Source organism: Balaenoptera acutorostrata, chromosome 3, assembly GCF_949987535.1.
Source record: "Balaenoptera acutorostrata chromosome 3, mBalAcu1.1, whole genome shotgun sequence".
In the NCBI taxonomy this organism is placed as follows: domain Eukaryota; kingdom Metazoa; phylum Chordata; class Mammalia; order Artiodactyla; family Balaenopteridae; genus Balaenoptera; species Balaenoptera acutorostrata.
Window position 1 is genome coordinate 103,904,212 of NC_080066.1, and position 9,235 is coordinate 103,913,446.

A 9,235-nucleotide genomic window follows, 5' to 3' on the forward strand; every position below is an offset into this window, starting at 1 on the left:
GAAAACACACAAGACCTGATAGGGACTAATAGGTCAGGGAACCTAATATTTTCTTAAGCATCCTGTTTCTTATTAAGGGAAACAACACTTTTGATAATATGATTGCTTTGTAAGCATTTTGCAGTTGAAGATATTTCACAGGACCACAGACCATAAAAGTGTGGTGGTTATGAATCCAACTAAATCAAATTTTCTCTTGGTTAGTACAAGGTAAGATCAGTTAGACATTGAGAAAACTTGACTCCCTTCATGTTCAGCTCCAGATCACACTGTGTATAAACACTTAGTTTATTACAGTGACAGAGAAGAGTTTTCAAAAGCTTCCGGAGGTAGATTTCAGCCTTTTGTGGTTCTCAGGATGTACATCACTAATGTATTTTTGTGACATCCTCAGTATGCAGTAAAAAGTTTGCCGTATTAAAAAAAATTGCTGAAATCACATGATGTGCATTATGCTTCCTGAAATGAACTAATTAGAGACCCATATTGTTGCTAGAAAATTGAATGTTGAGACGGTTATATAGTTTACTGAGATCAAACCCAATTACTGAGGTTTTACACGTGAATGACCAGATTGACTCTCAAAATTACAGATGATCATCTCACATATTTGCCTAACTCTTCCTTTTGTGTGGCTATAAAAATAAGTGTATCCCATCTGTGCACTCTTATCCTACTGTTGGAAAATTGGATCAAATGACCATTTTTATCTGATATTTGATTTTAATTCACATGTTTTCATATATATAATGAGTGTGTAGAAATACCAAAAGCACTGTTATTAAGACTATGAACTAGTGATGTTTTCAAGGTAGTCTTGTTGAACTTTTCTCTCTTAAAGAGATGTAAGGAGTAAGTTGAATGAATCATTTACCATTGTGAAACCGAACAAACAAAAAGTATGACGTATTATTTGAGTGAAGTGACATCTTTGGATAGTTACTTATCCCCTTTGGACTTGTTTCCTCTCATTGTTTTTCCCTGAGGTTAATTTAACCTTTAACTTTGACAAGGATGGACAGAAGTCATGGATATTGTGGTACTGATTGAGGTGGACTCTGCTAAGCTAAATGAATTTTTAAAAATACTTACACATAAGGGGAATAGGTCAGTGCTTGATCTACATAAATCCACTTATTTCAGTGCCTCCCCTGTTTATCTGATTTTAGGTCTATTATTCAAGTCTTATTCCAGGCTAGATGATCACCTCCAGTGCTTTTCTTGCCGCCTTCAGAGCCTAGAGCCAGACCTAATGCCGAAATGAGAGCACAAAATAGGATATGTTTGATTATTTGTGTACCTTTAACCTTTTAATCATGCAGTATAAATTTTAGAAATACAGTATATCTAGTTGACCATAATGAACATTTAATTAAATGCACTTAGCTATGTAAGGTTGCTATCAGTAAAATACATTTTTTCGTTAAATGGCCCATACTCTAACCATTGTTTGATACCATCACTCAGAGGAGCATAAAAACTTCTTTCACATGGTAGTGGAATAGAAAATGGAAATCTTTGAAAGTTATTCATGCATGTGAATCCTCATTTCTTCTGTTTGCTTTGTACTCTTAATATAAGACAATGATATTATCTAAGCTACAGCCCCTGGACCTTCTGTGATTTTCTGATGTATGCAAATATGTAGATTTGAAGGTGCTCATGGACTTAGCAAAGATAGGGTCCTAGACAGTGTGATTTCTCTCATTTTTTTTTTTACAAACTAATATTTGTTTATAAATATATGGCCATTTTCAGACTATTGTCATAGGAGATTTCATCATATATTCCTAACAAGTGTAATGAAAGCATCAATATTTTGGAAGTGGTGACATTCTATGATTTTCCAAGCCATGAATCAGGCATTTTATCCTTGCAGTTCTATTACCTATCTACTTTTAAAAATAATTGCATCCCTAGAAACAAATATGCAACTTTCTCTATATTATACAATAGTTCGAAGAATAAAGTCATTCAATCTGATCAGTATAGCCAAACAATTAAAACGTACCTTGAAAACATACCCTTGTCTCTAAGAATAATTTATTTGGCCTGGATTGCTATATTATTTTCTTAATTCCCAGTAAACATGATTAGAGTGATTTCTGTATCTTTTTTCCATTGGTATAAAAATCAAGTTTTTTTCCAGTGCAATTTCCCCTTTCCAACCCTCACCTCAGTTATTTTTTTGGCATTTGAATTTTATCATTTTATGATTCATTTATACTGTAAATGAAACTAGTGTGATAGATGTGGTATATAGGTAGAGTAATATGTCAGGATTATGTAACCTACCAGTTGCACTTGGACTTCAGTAGTAACATCAATACGAAATCCTGAATGTGTAATCTTCATCATCCAGTGATTTTATTTTCCACTCTGAACTTCAAAAGACAACAATATATAAATGTATCCCTTAATAGGAGGCATAAAGGAGAAATCTCATTTGATTGTTTCAGAGTCCTCAGAGACTGACAGTAAAAAGTAATTGGGATTGTTAAAAGAGACTTTTGCCATTACAGAAAATGAGACACCATTTTTCACTTCTCAAATTGACAGTACTTTAAGGGAACAACAAATAATCAAGAGGGTATTGGAAGATGTCACTAGCTGTGAATTACGGGGTTTTCATATAATTTTTTCTTTTGTTGTAGTTTAATTTCTAAAATAAGCACTGAGAAATGCTATATTTAGGCAAATATAAATATTCTAGATGACTTTATAAATTTTATTAGGTTGAAAATTTCATATTTAAACTGAAATCTGTTGGAATTTATTGAGAAATGATATGAGGAAATTTTTCATCATTCCAATGAAATAATTTATTCCACTAACAATTTGTTATTTTTTTATAACTTAGTAAATTTGTAGATAGATCAGGCTCTCCTTTAGGTCTGCCCATTTTCTTCCTTGTTTTGCCTGTTAACTTTTGAGGAGGTACTGCACACTATTTTTACTCATTTTGATGGTATATTTTAATGTTAGGAAGGGCATGTCCTTTCTCATTGTTTTATTCATTCAAAGTGTTTTTGTATATTTTCATTTTTTTTTAATTGATTTATTTTTGGCTGTGTTGTGTCTTCATTGCTGTGTGCAGGCTTTCTCTAGTTGCGGCGCGCGGGGGCTACTTGTTGTTGCAGTGCACGGGTTTCTCATTGCAGTGGCTTCTCTTTTTGAGGAGCACGGGCTCTAGGTGCACTGGCTTCAGTAGTTGTGGCTCGCGGGCTCTAGAGCACGGGCTCAGTAGTTGTGGCACACGGGCTTAGTTGCTCCGTGGCATGTGGGATCTTCCTGGACCAGGGCTCGAACGTGTGTCCACTGCATTGGCAGGCGGATTCTTAACCACTGCGCCACCAGGGAAGCCCCTTTCATATCTTTTTATTCTAAATTAAATTGATTTCTTTTCTAAAATTGAAACAAGTTCCACTAGTTATTTTGATATCACAATATTAAACTTATAAAAATGTAGATAAAAATGAACAGAATTACAAAATTGAGTATTTGGGAAAGATTTTATGTCCTTTTAAACACTTGCCTACATTTATGACACAACAAAATGTTGTCATATTTGTTATTTCAACACATTTTTTGGTAACACATTTTTTGTTAAATGTAATTTTGCATATTTTGTACTTTGGTGCTATATTTAATATGAGCTTTTCCTTAACATGATTGATCTTACTGCTATTGATTTCATTTTACCTATTTAGGTGGTAAATGGTATCATTGCTGAAATCTCGTTGCTAAAAGTTTTTCTATTACATTCTCTTCTGTGTCTTAGGTTACTGATAAAATGATCTCCAAACATTAATAATATATTTTTCTATTACTTTTTAGTGTGCTATTATGTTAAAATTTTCAAGCAATATTGAATAACAGTGATGATAACTGCAAAAGGCAAAACTTGTTAGCTTCCCAACCATGATTGTCTTCCTTCTTGATAATGAAACCTCATTTTCTTGGGATCAGTTGCCTATATGCTTCCATGGAGTCTTAAACCCTGTCCAAAAAGCTGCATCTCACTAGCCTGGGCCAATCCCAACTCCACTATTTTTCTCACCAGTGTCTAGTTTAGCCATGAGCATAGACCATGGAGCAGGGACTGCTATTGTCTGCTGTGTGGCCTTCTCCCATTCCTCAATTGTAACAGATACCTGAATTCATTTAGAGACATTGTACAACCGCCCTTGCAATTAGAGGTGGCAAATAACATGAAAGAAAACAATATCATCAGGTAGCAACTTGGTAAAATTTCTCTATAGGGTCGGACTCATTGGCAAGTTATACTCTTTGCCTCTCCCTTGCCCCATATTGTCTCAGGTCTATTTTGGAAAAGTGTTTGCTTTTATGCTAACATTAAATACTGTAAATATTTAGCTATATACTGTTAGTTTAGTGTTATAAGTTTTTTTTATATACAGCAGGTTCTTATTAGTCATCAATTTTATACACATCAGTGTATACATGTCAATCCCAATCGCCCAATTCATCACACCCCCCCACCCCCCACTGCTTTCCCTCCTTGGTGTCCATACATTTGTTCTCTACATCTGTGTCTCTATTTCTGCCCTGCAAACTGGTTGATCTGTACCATTTTTCTAGGTTCCACATATATGCGTTAATATATGATATTTGTTTTTCTCTTTCTGACTTACTTCACTCTGCATGACAGTCTCTAGATTCATCCACGTCTCTACAAATGACCCAATTTCGTTCCTTTTTATGGCTGAGTAATATTCCAGTGCATATATGTACCACACCTTCTTTATCCATTCGTCCATCGATGGGCATTAAGGTTGCTTCCATGACCTGGCTATTGTAAATAGCGCAGCAATGAACACTGGGGTGCATGTGTCTTTTTGAATTACGGTTTTCTCTGGGTATATGCCCAGTAGTGGGATTGCTGGACCATATGGTAATTTTATCTTTAGTTTTTTAAGGAACCTCCATACTGTTCTCCATAGTGGCTGTATCAATTTACATTCCCACCAACAGTGCAAGAGGGCTCCCTTTTCTCCACACCCTCTCCAGCATTTGTTGTTTGTAGATTTTCTGATGATGCCCATTCTAACTGGTGTGAGGTGATACCTCATTGTAGTTTTGATTTGCATTCCTCTAATAATTAGTGATGTTGAGCAGCTTTTCATGTGCTTCTCAGCCATCTGTATGTCCTCTTTAGAAAAATGTCTATTTAGGTCTTCTGCCCATTTTTTGATTGGGTTTGTTTTTTTAATATTAAGCTGCATGAGCTGTTTATGTATTTTGGAGATTAATCCTTTGTCCGTTGATTCATTTGCAAATATTTTCTCCCATTCTGAGGGTTGCCTTTTCATCTTGTTTGTAGTTTCCTTTGCTTTGCAAAAGCTTTTTTTTTTTTTAATTTTTAAATTAATTTATTTATTTTTGGCTGTGTTGGGTCTTCGTTTCTGTGCGAGGGCTTTCTCTAGTTGCAGCAAGTGGGGGCCACTCTTCATCACGGTGCGTGGGCCTCTCACTATCGTGACCTCTCTTGTTGCGGAGCATGGGCTCCAGATGCACAGGCTCAGTAGTTGTGGCTCACGGGCTTTGTTGCTCCGCGGCATGTGGGATCTTCCCAGACCAGGGCTCGAACCCGTGTCCCCTGCATTGGCAGGCAGATTCTTAACCACTGCGCCACCAGGGAAGCCCCCTGCAAAAGCTTTTAAGTTTCATTAGGTCCCATTTGTTTATTTTTGTTTTTATTTCCATTACTCTAGGAGGTGGATCAAAAAAGATCTTGCTGTGATTTATGTGAAAGAGTGTTCTTCCTATGTTTTCCTCTAAGAATTTTATAGTGTCCAATCTTACATTTAGGTCTCTAATCCATTTTGAGTTTATTTTTGTGTATGGTGTTAGGGAGTGTTCTAATTTCATTCTTTTACATGTAGCTGTCCAGATTTCCCAGCATCACTTATTGAAGAGACTGTCTTTTCTCCATTGTATATCCTTGCCTCCTTTGTCATAGATTAGTTGACCATAGGTACATGGGTTTATCTCTGGGCATTCTATCCTATTCCATTGATCTATGTTTCTGTTTTTGTGCCAGTACCATATTGTCTTGATTACTGTAGCTTTGCAGTATAGTCTGATGTCAGGGAGTCTGATTCCTCCAGCTCAGATTTTTCCCCTCAAGACTGCTTTGGCTATTCAGGGTCTTTTTTGTCTCCATGCAAATTTTAAGTTTTTTTGTTCTAGTTCTTGTAAAAAATGCCATTGGTAATTTGATAGGGATTGCATTGAATTTGTAGATTGCTTTGGGTAGTATAGTCATTTTCACAATATTGATTCTTCCAGGGTAAGAACATGGAATATCTTTCCATCTGTTGGTATCATCTTTAATTTCTTTCTTCAGTGTCTTATAGTTTTCTGCATACAGGTATTTTGCCTCCCGAGGTAGGTTTACTCCCAGGTATTTTATTCTTTTTGTTGCAATGGTAAATGAGAGTGTTTCCTTAATTTCTCTTTCATATTTTTCATCATTAGTGTATAGGAATGCAAGAGATATCTGGGCATTGATTTTGTATCCTGCAACTTTACCAAATTCATTGATAAGCTCTAGTACTTTTCTGCCGGCATCTTTAGGATTCTCTATGTATAATATCATGTCATCTGCAAACAGTGAACAGTTTTACTTCTTCTTTTCCAATTTGTATTACTTTTATTTCTTTTTCTCCTCTGCTGTGGCTAGGACTTCCAAAACTATGTTGAATAATAGTGGTGAGAGTGGACATCCTTGTCTTGTTCCTGATCTTAGAGGAAATGTTTTCAGTTTTTCACCATTGAGAATGATGTTTGCTGTGGGTTTGTCGTATATGGCCTTTATTATGTTGAGGTAGGTTCCCTCTATGCCCACTTTCTGGAGAGTTTTTATCATAAACGGGTGTTGAATTTTGTCAAAAGCTTTTTCTGCAGCTACTGAGATGATCATATGGTTTTTCTTCTTCAGTTTGTTAATGTGGTGTATCACATGGATTGATTTGCGTATATTGAAGAATCCTTGCATCCCTGGGATAAATCCCACATGGTCGTGGTGTATGATCCTTTTACTGTGTTGTTGGATTCTGTTTTCTAGAATTTTGTTGAGGATTTTTGCATCTATATTCATCAGTGATATTGGTCTGTAATTTTCTTTTTTTGTAGTATCTTTGTCTGGTTTTGGTATCAGGGTGATGGTGGCCTCATAGAATGAGTTTGGGAGTGTTCCTTCCTCTGCAATTTTTTGGAAGAGTTTGAGAAGGATGGGTGTTAGCTCGTCTCTAAATGTTTGATAGAATTCACCTGTGAAGCCATCTGGTCCTGGAGTTTTGTTTGTTGGAAGATTTTTAATCACAGTTTCAATTTCATTACTTGTGATTGGTCTGTTCATATTTTCTATTTCTTCGTGGTTCAGTCTTGGAAGTATACCTTTCTAAGAATTGGTCCATTTCTTCCAGGTTGTCCATTTTATTGGCATATAATTGTTTGTAGTAATCTCTCATAATCCTTTGTATTTCTTCAGTGTCAGTTGTGATTTCTCCTTTTTCATTTCCAATTTTATTGATTTGTGTCCTCTCCCTCTTTTTCTTGAGGAGTCTGGCTAATGGTTTATCAATTTTGTTTATCTTCTCAAAGAACCAGCTTTTAGTTTTATTGATCTTTGCTATTGTTTTCTTTGTTTCTATTTCATTTATTTCTGCTCTGATCTTTATGATTTCTTTCCTTCTGCTAACTTTGGGTTTTGTTTGTTCTTCTTTCTCTAGTTCCTTTAGGTGTAACGTTAGATTGTTCATTTGAGACTTTTCTTGTTTCTTGAGGTAGGCTTGTATAGCTATAAACTTCCCTCTTAAAACTTCTTTTGCTGCATCCCATAGGTTTTGGATCATCGTGTTTTCATTGTCATTTTTTTCTAGGTACTTTTTGATTTCCTCTTTGATTTCTTCAGTGATCTCTTGTTTATTTAGTAACGTATTGTTTAGCCTCCATGTGTTTGTGCTTTTTACGTTTTTTTCCCTGTAAATGATTTCTAATCTCATAGTGTTGTGGTCAGAAAAGATGCTTGATATGATTTCAATTTTCTTAAATTTACTGAGGCTTGATTTGTGACCCAAGATATGATCTATCCTGGAGAACGTTCTGTGCGCACTTGAGAAGAAAGTGTAATCTGTGGTTTTTGGATGGAATGTCCTATAAATATCAGTTAAATCTATCTGGTCTCTTGTGTCATTTAAAGTTTGTGTTTCCATATTAATTTTCTGTCCATTGGTGTAAGTGGGGTGTTAAAGTCCCCCACTATTATTGTGTTACTGTCAATTTCCTCTTTTATAGCTGTTAGTAGTTGCCTTATGTATTGAGGTGCTCCTATGTTGGGTGCATATATATTTATAATTGTTATATCTTCTTCTTGGATTGATCCCTTGATCATTATTTAGTGTCCTTCCTTGTCTCTTGTAACATTCTTTGTTTTAAAGTCTATTTTATCTGATATGAGTATCGCTACTCCAGCTTTCTTTTGATTTCCATTTGCATGGAATATCTTTTTCCATTCCCTCACTTTCAGTCTGTATGTGTCCCTAGGTCTGAAGTGGGTCTCTTGTAGACAGCATATATATGGGTCTTGTTTTTGTATCCATTCAGCAAGCCTGTGTCTTTTGGTTGGAGCATTTAATCCATTCATGTTTAAGGTAATTATTGATATGTATGTTCCGATTACCATTTTCTTAATTGTTTTGGGTGTGTTTTTGTAGGTCCTTTTCTTCCCTTGTGTTCCCCACTTAGAGAAGTTCCTTTAGCATTTGTTGTAGAGCTGGTTTGGTGGTGCTGAATTCCCTTAGCTTTTGCTTGTCTGTAAAGCTTTTGATTTCTCCATCGAATCTGAATGAGATCCTTGCTGGGTAGAATAATCTTGGTTGTAGGTTCTTCCCTTTTATCACTTTAAATCTGTCATGCCACTATGCCACTCCTTTCTGGTTTGCAGAGTTTCTGCTGAGAAATCAGCTGTTAACCTTATGGGAGTTCCCTTGTATGTTATTTGTCGTTTTTCCCTTGTTGCTTTCAATAATTTTTCTTAGTCTTTAATTTTTTCCAATTTGATTACTATGTGTCTCAGCGTGTTACTCCCTGGATTTCTCCTGTATGGGACTCTCCGCACTTCCTGGACTTGGGTGGCTATTTCCTTTCCCATGTTAGGGAAGTTTTCGACTACAATCTCTTCATAGATTTTCTCGGGTCGTTTCTATCT